Below are 11847 nucleotides of genomic sequence, written 5' to 3'. Positions count from 1 at the left end.
CACTTCTAAAATTATTATCAATGGAACTTTGTGACACTTGAACACAATTAGGTTTTTGCTTTGCTAAAAGCTGACCATTTACCCCTCCACAGTTTTTTGTCTGCTGGCCAGTTTCTAGCTTTTAATGGAGTAATACCTCTCATGCCACAAGTATTTAGATTTGAAAATAGCTTTTTAGAGGGATTTTGTCAAAAGCTTGAAAAAAGTCCCAATAAATTGTATCTACTGATTTCCTTTCTGTGTTAGTTTCAGGACACATCAAATGAATTCTAGGGTGTTGGAGGAAACTGATTTTCCTTTACAGAAGCTATGCGGATTTTCCATACAACCTCATGTTTACCTACTATATATGAATCCTAGCTTTAATTATTGGTCCAACCAATTTACCTAGCAGTTAATGGCAAAATAAGTCACCTACTGAGTTCTCAAGTCAGTCATTCTGAGGGTCATCCTTAGCATCTTTGTTTTTAAAAATCATTTTAGTATTTGCTACCCTCTAAAATCAACTCTATCCATTTGAAAATCCCACTTTCTTTATCAGTTTTTTCTAAATTCCTCGGTGTAAGCATCTAGTCCTAGTACTTTGCTGCTATTCAGTGTTTCATTTTGTGCCAGCAGTTTTTCATCTGACACTCCAATCTTGAGCAATGCCTTTATGATCAGAAAAGAACAGGTGTCCCTAACATTCGGTCTGAGTAGACTAAAACAAAAAGAGTATTTGGCTGAGAAACTACTATGTAAGACCAGTCCTTCAGTAGTTCCTTAAGGAGGTTCAAACTCCTAGCCTTCTCTCAGCAAGTAGTCCCCATTAGCTTCAATGGAAGCTCTCGCATGCGAAGAGCTACTGCACTGGGCTACTTATGAGAATGCCTTGTACAATTTCATGTCACTTCCCACTCTTTTGTCAACTTCTGATATAAAACTAGGTATAAATATAAAAATCAAAGTTTGCTAGCAGGAGAGATTTTTCCTGAGCCTCTGATGGAAGGGAAGGAACAGCATTTTAGCATGCTTCTAATTACAGCCACCATGACAGTTCATATGTGAGGCAATAAAAATAACCATAAACCTACCTAATCATTAAAGTAAAGCAAACAACTCCTCACTGTATCATCAGGCACAGGTACTGGAGCTGCTAATAAACCAGGAAGAGCATTGGGGCACTGAAGGAGCATCTTTCCTATCTCCGCAGTTTCTTAAACAACTTTAGAGGCATATTTTTATTAAGTATATGCAAGGCAGATGATCTTAAACCTCAAGAAGAGTGTGTATAATAATTGTGTGCTCTTCTAATGCTCTCCAAAGACCTATTCAGAGTCCATTCTGAAAGACAATAATATATCAAGAAGTTCTGCAAACTTCCTCCTAATGAACACATGCCAATTTGAGACCAAGAATTCTGGCCTCGGAGGACAAAATAACCACTGCTCTTAGTCTCTGGGTGTTTTGCTACTTTATTTCAGAGTGATTCAAAATCTAATTAAATTTCTAAACTCTAATGAAATTACAGAAGAAAAATCATTTAGGATTATATTATATACAATTACTCACAGCTGAAAATTACAGTTAGCCCCTTTCACCAGGATAGAGTCTCCAGAGGAATCCTTGTTATTCACATAACATATAAATCTGACACTACTCCTACTATTTACAGGTCGAAGGGAAAAGCAGAATTAATTAAACATATATATCCTGCCCAGTGGCCGGATGGTGGGGAGTGGGTAATGGAGTGGAGGGCTGAACAGTAATGACTGTGGTTGAGTCCACATTTCCCAGTAAGGTCAAGAATCAGGATAAACATACTGTATGTAAAAGCTCACTTTGATCAAAGCTCATCTAAAGTAAAGGTATGAATGAGAGCATTGAAGCATCCATAGTCATTTCCTTAAGCTAGTTGAAACATTTCAGTTTGAATTACAAGGTGAATGACCTCAAAAACTTCAGAGTTTTATCAAACACTCAGTCACCTAAATGCTTATTCACTTCTCTGAACTACTGGAACCTCTTGATGCTGCAAGAGGTTGATAATACTTGTAATATTTGGCATTTATATAGTCCTGTCCATCTGAGGATCCCAAAGTGTTTTGAATGATGGTTCACATGCTTAAGAGTGATGTGGAGCAAGTAAACAGTGAGATTTTCTCAGTAGGATTCTGATATGTTTTGTTTCCAACTTGGCCAGAAATGCAGTGTTTTTGTATTTCTGATTCTGATCCCAGACTGAAAAAGGATACAGAAGAACAGACGCAAAAATAGTCAGCCAACTATTTTTGAGCCTTAACAAAAACGCTGCAAGTTCTGGATCTGTTTTGGCCAAAACATTTTGTCCAAACTTAGAAGAAGCATATATCCACATATTGGGCTAGTGTGCAGAGCCAGTCCCTGACTAGACCTATCATATGGCCCCAGACCCAAAGACCCCAGGGTAAGGTATTGTTTCCTTCTTGGGGCCTTCCATAAATAGGGTGTGTTTTATTCGGGGGTGTTCTATATGAAATAAAATATGGTAACAACACATTATATTTATAATTTAAATAATAATAATACCTTATAGATCTCCTTCTTTGACAAGTAACTACTTGGGTGGATGAAGGGAATGCTGTGGATGTAGTGTATCTGGATTTCAGCAAGGCTTTGACAAGGTCCTGCATGACTTTCTCACAAACAAACCACTGCAGCTGGCACAGCTCCCCCTGCATAGGGTATTAGCCAGGCAGCAGTGCCCCCCTGCTGCCTGGGCTGACCAGGAGCAAAATTACTCCCAGTCAGCATCTACATTTGCAGTATGCACAGTAGCTACTGCACAGTTAATCTACTACCTGTATCTACAAGTAGTTGCCAACCACACAGTAAATTAATTTACTGCACAGTAAATGCCACGCACATGTAGAAAGTGATGCTTTACTGTGTGGTAGACTAGTCCACTGTGCAGTAAAGTATCTTGTGTAGACGTGCCCAATGAGGCGGACTTTGTTCATTTGACATTTTCCTGTAATTTATGAAGTTCTGCATTGTAAGCAGTTATTTACCCCACTTCTTGAGATAGACAGCTCTGGCTTCAGAGTCTCTGGGCACATATACCTGATAAATTTAGTAGACTAATGAGTTCTGCAGTAGATGTCTCAGCATCTACACATGCAGGGCTATTAGGCTGGAGTAAACTAATACACTCTGCAGCAGGGTAGTAGTTGTAAATACAAGTACTGTCCTGCTGCATAGCTTTTTATTCTACAGCACTACACATGTGGACACTGACAGGGCTGGCTGGGGCACAAGGCTGCTTCAGTGCAGGGGCTGCCTACTGACTAGCTCTACACTGGAGCACCCTTGTGCCCCAGCCAGCCCCTCCACAGCAGGTTGATCCAAGTTGGAGAAGCCCTGGGTGGGCAGGCTGATACCCTGATCCCTCTGCCAGCCAGGGATGCTTTGGCCCAGCTCAATGTGCTGCACCCCCCAGGCTCACATTCAAACGGTGCACCCTGGAACAGTATACTCCAGTGCAGTAAGTGAAGGTATTTATTTCTTTGAATTAATTGCATGTGTAGATTCTGATCAGTTTCATTCTGTTCAGAAACAGCTTTGAACCCAGGGTAAAAAAAAAACCCGCCAAACACAAAAAATAAAACAATAAACCAAAATGCCTCTGTCCTTCTTCATATATCAGGAGAGAGGCAATTTTAGCTCTGGGCTTCTCTCCAGCACCCTGCCCTCTTCTCTTTCAGCACTTCCTCCCAGAGTTTTTAAGCCTCCTGGGCTAGGGACAGACATTAAAAAAGCCTGAGCCTGATTTGATTCAGTCTTTGCAGGTTAGTCTAACCTGGCTAGGCTGAATCAGTTTGTAACTGCATAAAGTCTCAGCAGTGCATGCACATGCCTGCAGTGGCTGAAGTTAAAAGCTAGGAGTCACTGGAGCAGCCCTCCCTTCCCTTCTACAGTGCTGAGCTGAGGGGTTGTGGCCAGGCCTTGTAGGACACTCTGATTAGGGAGGGGCCCCCTCCCCTTCTGACCAGCACAGCAGGGAATTGATAACACAGTGTTTATCACTCCTAACTCAGTGTTTATCACCCCATTAAGAAAACAACAGAGGGACATGACCAGCTACCTGTTGATTCTGCCCTTGTCCCATCTGCCACTGCATGGACCGTAGCCAGCATGTGGTCTGCTAGCTCATGCTGAGAGGTATCTGTGTAAGGCAGAGGGAATGGGGCAATTGCTGCTTAGCAGAGAGTGGGAGGGGAGTGGGGGAGCATGGAGAAGCTAGGCAGACACCTGCAGTTTTTCCTGAGCTCCAGCCAGGGAACAGAGGGGAGGGGCCAGCCCTGCTGTGGGACAGAGAGCCCTGCCCAGCCCAGAGAGCATGTCAGGATGCTGGGAGAGTCTGGTTTAACTTAAATCAGGAAGTGGTCTGGTACAGACATTGCATAAACTGGTTTGACCCAAATCAGTTAAGTGTGATACTACATTCAACCAGGTTTATCTCAAACTGGTTTCAGCCATTTTCAAACTGGTTTATATACACTGAACATCTGTTCTGTTACAGGTTTAAACCAGTTTCTGATCACTTAAACCCACTTATGTGTAATGTCTGTCCCTAGCCCTGGTGGCTCTATTTTCATTAGTGTTTTATCACGTCCTGCTGGCCCCCAGCCTGCCAGCCAGGCACACTATCAACAGCTGACTGCCTAAAGCTGGGTTCCAAACCCCTCCTTACATGCATGTTACCTTTCTTGGGTATCATCACCTGGATCCATTTTTCTTAATCTTCAGGGCTTTTTTCTTTTTTCTAGATAATGTGACAGAGTATGCACAACTGCCTGTTCAGATTATCACCTTGTGTTACTACCTGCTCAGTTGGTTTACTGGTCACTCTTGGACTCACCTCCTGACTACTCTCCTAATCTCTTGCAACAAAATGACAAGCTTGCTTTCCATGTTTCACTGGCAAGCTAGTAGGTGTCTCCTAAATTAAGAGTTTCCCATCTGCCTTCTTTCTCTCTAGTACATCTGAGGCAACAAACGGCAAGGCACATTTAATCTTTTCTACCTATTCTTTAATACAGCTCTGGAGGGAGTTTTTAAAGCTTTTGGCTGACCCTATCTTCATACTTTCTTTTTACTTCTGGCCTAAAAAGGAACTTAAAATGTTTATCCAAGATGTTTCTCAAACTGTGCCTTCAAGAAAACTGAAAGGTGACTTAACTACAAGGTCTAAATACCTTGTAATAAAAAGAAATTATCAGATTACTGGAGTATTGTGTCCAGTTCTGTGCACCCCATTTCAAGAGGGATGTGGACAACATGGAGAGGGTCCAGAGGAGGGCCACCCGCATGATCCGGGGACAACAGGGCAGACCCTACAGTGAGAGACTGCGGGACCTGAACCTATTCAGCCTCCACAAGAGAAGGCTGAGGGGGGACCTGGTGACCGTCTATAGACTCACTAGGGGGGACCAGAAGGGTTTGGGGGAGACGCTGTTTCCCCTAGCGCCCGCTGGCATAACAAGGAGTAATGGGCACAAGTTGATGGAGAGGAGGTATAGATTGGACATCCGCAAAAACTACTTCACAGTTAGGGCAGCTAGGAGCTGGAACCAACTTCCAAGGGAAGTGGTGCTGGCCCCTACCCTGGGGGTCTTTAAGAAGAGGCTGGATGCCTACCTGGCTGGACTCATTTGAGTCCCGTTTCTTGTTTTGGGGTTTTGTTGTTCTCCCGCCCTGGCGGGGGGTCGGGCTAGAAGATCTACTAGGTCCCTTCCGACCCTAAATCTATGAAACTATGAAACTATAAGATACTAGAGGAGTTTTTAATCCATTGGAGAAAGAGATAACAAGTTGCAAGATAGTCAGGCAAATTCAAACTGGAAATACAGCAAAACTTTTTTAACAGTGAGGATGATTAACTCTTGAAACAAATGGCAAAGGGAAGGGATGGCTCCTACCTGTAAATAGTAATAGTGTCAGATTTATATGTTAGGTTCTCCATCTATTGGTGTCTTCAAATCAACACTGGATGCCTTTTTGAAAGACATGCTTCAGTCAAACATAAGTTTTGAGGCTTTTGTTCTTTGAGAGGTCAGATGAGAGAATCAAATCGTTTATTCTGGCCCTTAAAATCTATCAAAAGATCTTTGCCTTATTAGAAACAAAAACATGGCACAACATGTATCAGGGCTTGTCTACGCAATGAAGTTCCATTGGGTTTTTTAAAATCAGTTTAAAAACATATAGTTAAGCCATTATAGATCCCTGTGAGAGCACTTACTATCACTTTAAAATTATATTGCCTGCGCCTCTGTATTTACAGACACAAACCAAATGGATACATGAACAACTAAAAATCTGAGTCTAAACAAACCAGTCTATGTCACAAACAATTTTCTCCCTAGGGAAAGCATGAAAGAAAATGAACCACACACAAGAGCAGTTAGTCATGTCACTTATTGGATGACCAGAAGATACTCAGATACTGCAGTGACGCAGGCAAGATAAAGATAAAGATAAGAATCAATCTAGAATAGAATCAAGGTTTGAAAAGCCCCTCCACATGGTTCTGTACCAGTTTAACACGGCATATCTGGTTAAACTAGTGCAACCTGGCATGAAAACTCATAGTTCACATGCTGGGATGCGTTGAGATCCTCTACTGCCTTGTTTTCTGCCTGCCTAAATGGGATTCATCTCTGTTCCTGTTCTATTTGCCTTGACCACTGCAGCCTGGAAAGTCCTAATAGTTTCCGGTTAGGACTAAGGTATCTTCCCAAAATCTCTGATTAGACAAGGATGCTCTACAGCTTTGAACTGCGTAGTGAAGGTAAAGCAGAAAAAGAGTGACTTCCCCATCCCACATGTAATCTCTTGTCCATAAGGACCAGAGGGCTAATGAGATGGTCCTTTCTCATACTCCCCAAACATGACTAATTCATACATAAACTGCGGTCCTGTGATACAGGAATCAGCAAGCCCTTACCTTTTTCAAGACTTCTATTGCATGAATGAGACCCATCTGTTTGTTCTTTTCATCCCTAGTGGTTTATTAACATTATCTTCAAGAGGAAGAAGGCTATTTTTATATGAAGTCTGATCTTCTCCTGTCCTTTGCTGATTTCCATGTCAAAAAGGACTGCAGCCAGAAGAGGCCACCCAAATACTAGATATGAATACAACAGCAAATTTGAATTGCACTCTCTTGACCTATCAAAGCAATCAAGCTCTGAATAGTTTCAAAGCAAACTTCATAGTTCTGACTCTGTAAAAAAATTATGGAAATTTGCCCACGAAAGTCCTCATCTTGTGTTTGTTTAGCCCTGAACAGAGTACATCAAGAAGGCCTGAAATGGATTCCCTCTTGTAGACTAGTTTTGGGCCTATTTTATACTACAATGTTTTGGCACTCGGTTTCCACTTCTTCCGTTAAAAATTAGACTGCTCCCACATCTCCAGTTCCTTTGCAGCAGTGGAACCAGCCTCCTTGCCAGCATGATTACATCACCTCTGTCAAGTAGAATAAAGCTTCTTCTGTCTGGCAGCTGGCAGAAAGTACACATAGCCACACTTGCACTTTCTGCCAGCTACTGCAGTCTCTCTAGCAACTGGTATCTTTCCAGGGTGCACTTTGCATTCTGGTGACACAGCTGCTGACTGGAGATATGTGGAGCCACCAGAAACACATGGATATACACATACTTTGGCAGGTTGCTAGTTGCAGCTGCCAGGGGCATAACTGGATGCTAGGGGAGCTTGGGTCACAGCAGTGCATGGGGCAACATGAGGGGCTGCAATGCTGGTAGCAGCAGCATGGACAGATCTAGGATTTTGAAAAGTGGGATGCAGATGGTGTGATGCATCATCCCACGTAACACAACACACATTTTTCTCCAGTTAAAAAGAAACTAGAACCTTCAGTAATGAGCCTAAGGCTATATTATCCAATTTAAGATTGAAGCCAAGGAACGCCTCCCCCCTCATAACTTTATAAGAGTGTGCATTAATTTTCTATATCAGATATTGTACACACACACCCCCAAGCTAGGCAAAAGTAATCAAACAATTTTGTTTCTTTAGTCCTGTAATCATTATAGTTAAATGTATGTCTCTTTTTCAGATTCATAAAACACAATGTAGCTTTCTTGCGTCTCTTGACAATGCATCCAGCACTTCACTGACAGTTAGTTCCACACCTGAGCTAATGTTCACCTGAGTTAACATTTCCATACCTGAGTTCAAGCTTTTAGCTCAAGTTAAAAAAAAGTTTAGAGGGCTGTGAAATAGGAGTTATGTTACTAGGAGTAGCTAACAACAGAATCACAGAAGTAAGGGTAGTTTGAGTCATGGAACCATTAAAGACCGTAAAAAGACAGAAGGTCATTAACACTGGTGGAATTAAACAGTTAGAAGAAATCAGGTAGAATATAATGAGCCACAAGGTCAAGTGACTCCCTCACTGCTACATGAATAGAAATGCTACTTCCACACCGGGCAGTTGGTTTTAAACTTTGGGTAGAGCAGGAATCAAAGGGAAATCCTTGAAATAAGACTACACCCCACAGATCCATCCCTGACAGTATAGCGGTGCTATTTTTGCACCCCTTCATAGTAAGTGCCTAGGGCTTATGTCCTGGCTATATCCCTTTGTTATACTGCTGGCAGCTGCTGTCTGCCTCCACAACTTCTGGCAGCAGATCTGTGTGAATATGTATAAGACCTAGATGTCCCAATTACAGGCCTTCATAGAATCATAGAAAAGTAGGTTGGGACAGAACCTGCAGAAGTCATGTAGTCTAACCCCCTGCTCAAGACAAGATTAACCCCATTCAGACCATTCCATACAAGTCCTTGTCTAATGTATTCCTAAAATGATGCAGTCAACCCTGTTGTACAACTACAAAGTACAATAATGCCAAAAGGCATCAGAAGCACCCTAACCTGCCACAGGGAAAGCAGGACAAGGACAGTCAGTGTCCTGCTGCTGCAAGTGTTATTAAAATGCACTTGAGACATCCAAAGAAGAGGGCCATGCCCCCACTACAGAAAAAGGGAAAAGAAGTCACAGTCCCTAGCAGTCCAGATTCAGTAATTGGTTTGACCTTGAGCGGAGAGGCAAGACTCTCTAAGCAGGAAACTCAGGGTTTAAGTCCAAGATGGAGCAGTGGAGCTCCCCAGTCAAAGTCTCCAGCTTTGGATGCAGCCAACACACAACGCTTATGAGTAGGGACCTGCTGAATTCACAGTAGAAGTGGGCCGCGCAGCAGCAACTTTAATCTTGCACGTTCCCCTGTGCACCGCAGGGGAGGTGAAAACCCCAGGGGAGGTGAAAACCCCAGTTTTAAATATGGCACCATTTTTGCTTCCCAGCTGGTCAGCAGCAAACAGCAGGGCCACTAAGGCCCCTCAGCCAATCAACAACTGGTAGGGAGGGGATAACAAAGGGAACCTGCAACATTATAGGAGCTGCTGCACAGTCCACTTCTGCCATGAATTTGGTAGGTCGCTACTTATGAGGAAGGTGAAAAAAATACCATGATGCCTCTAGCAATAGGACGGGAAAAATTGCTTCCCAGACCTATGTAACAACAAGCAAAGACCCAGAAGCATTGGGGGGAAAAAAACACCCTCCACTGTTTTCTACAACATGGTGACAGAAAACATAACTCCACACACCCTCTAACTGGATAGCACTCTTCTTTCTGTATCCTGTCCATAAACTTACCTCAGCTCCTTTAAGCTTTCATAACTAAGCTAGTTGTCAAGTTCTGCTTTATTCTCCTGCTCCTGAGCTTGGTTGTCTCCAATATCCACCTGCTCTAGGCTGGAGAGCACTCACTATCTCCCAGCAGAGAGAGAGAAAGAGAGAGAGAGAGAGAGAGAGAGAGTGTTTCAAATGTTACTTTTTACTCCAAGCATAGCTACTTTTAGATCATCCCTGCCTAAATGCTCATCCAACCTCTTCTTGAAAACCTCCAAGGGTGAAGATTTTAGAACTTTCCTAGGCAGTCTATTTCACTACCTCACTCTTCTAATAGTGAAGAGGTTTTTCCTGATATTCAATATAAACTTATCTTGCCCCAGCTTCAAGCCACTGCTACGTGTCCTGCTCTCTGTAGCAAAAAATAAAAGGTGTTTTCCCTCTTATTTATGACAGCCATTCAGATATTTGAAAACTATTAGCATATCCCCTCTCAATCACCCTTTTTGCAAGCTGAACATGCCTATTTCTTTCAACTCCTCCTCATATGATTCATAGATTCATAGATGTTAGGGTCGGAAGGGACCTCAACAGATCATTGAGTCCAAACCCCTGCCTAGGCAGGAAAGAGTGCTGGGGTCAGAGATTTGCTTTCCAATCCCATTATCATTTTTTGTCCACCTCTAGATCCCCTTTAACTTCTCCATATTAAAATATGAAGCCCAAAATTGTACACAGTACTCTAGACAAGGCCTAACCAATGCTAAGTAAAGAGGCCCTATCACCTCCTATGTTTTGTACCTACTATTCCTATTAATGCAGCCCAAAACATCATTCTCCTTTTTTGCATCTTTGTCACATGACAGCCTTATAGTGAGGCTGTGATCCAACAAGACTCCTAGATCTTTCTCTGTAGTGCTGCCGTGTCACCCACTTGGTATTTGTATTTTTGATTATTCTTTCTGAGGTGTAGCACCTTGCATTTGTCAGCACTGAATGTTAGGGGTGTGCAAAGTGGGCCCTATTTGATTTGGATTCAGATTTGGCCCGAATCGGGTAAGTGATTTGATTAATTGATTCAGATCACTGTCCCTGATACGATTTGGCCGAATCCAAATCTGAAGATTCAATGCTGATTTTGAGAATCAGTGATTTGGACATAGACACAGCTTTAAAGTTTTTTCTATATACCTTGAGGTAGCAGGCGTGGCTCATGATCGCTGTGATGCTGGGGTGCATGGAGCATCCCACAGGAGTGGGGGGGGCCCTCCACATGCTCAGCAGTGAACCCAGAAGTGGACCAGAAGTGCTTCTGGTCTACTTCCAGGTCTGCTGCTGAGCGCACTGGGGAATCCCCCATGCTGCTGTGGGACACTCCATGTACCCCAGCAATGCAACACTCACAAGCCCCTGCTACCTAGAGGTATGTAGAAAAAACATTTAAAGCTGTGTCTATGTCCGAATCTCCAAATCTTTCTGAACTCTCCAAACTGATTTGGAGGATTCCAATTCAATTTGGAGAGATTAAAGGGTCCTCTGATTCAATTCGGAGACTCTGCCACCAAATCTCCAAAGAGATGGACCAGGAATTTGCCGGGGAACTGACTGAGGCTGCATGCTCTTGGTGCATGGTTGTCATGGGAGACTTCAACTACCCGGACATCTCATGGGAACAGCACTCAGCCAAATCCGAACAGTCAGAAAGCTTCCTCATGTGCATAGACAAACTGTACCTGACTCAAGAAGTCTGTGGGCTGATGAGAGGTAAAGCATTGCTGGACCTGGTACTGGCCAAAGGGGATGACATAGTCAGTGACTTAAGAATCAATGGAAAGCTGGGTGATAGTGACCACGAGCTGATCACCTTTACTATCCATTACAAAGCTGGCAAGTCAGTCAGCAATCCAGAAGTCCTCGACTTCAGGAAAGCTGACTTTAACAAGATCAGGAGGCTCGTTGTTGAGGCCCTAAGGGACCACGACTCGACTGGAAGAGGAATCCAAGAGGAGTGGTTGCTCCTTAAGGGAGTGATCCTGACAGCACAAGGGATGACCATCCCATCTTGGAGGAAGGGTAGCAAAAGGGCGCAGCAACCCCTTTAATTCAGCAGAGAACTTGAGGACCTCCTACGCCTCAAAAGAGAGACTTATAAAGGACGGAAGGTT

The sequence above is a fragment of the Gavialis gangeticus genome, unplaced genomic scaffold (genome assembly GCF_001723915.1).
Source record: "Gavialis gangeticus isolate Ggan-Ray unplaced genomic scaffold, GavGan_comp1, whole genome shotgun sequence".
Taxonomy (NCBI): domain Eukaryota; kingdom Metazoa; phylum Chordata; order Crocodylia; family Gavialidae; genus Gavialis; species Gavialis gangeticus.
The sequence above is the reverse complement of the archived record's forward strand: the minus strand, read 5'-3'. Positions refer to the sequence as shown.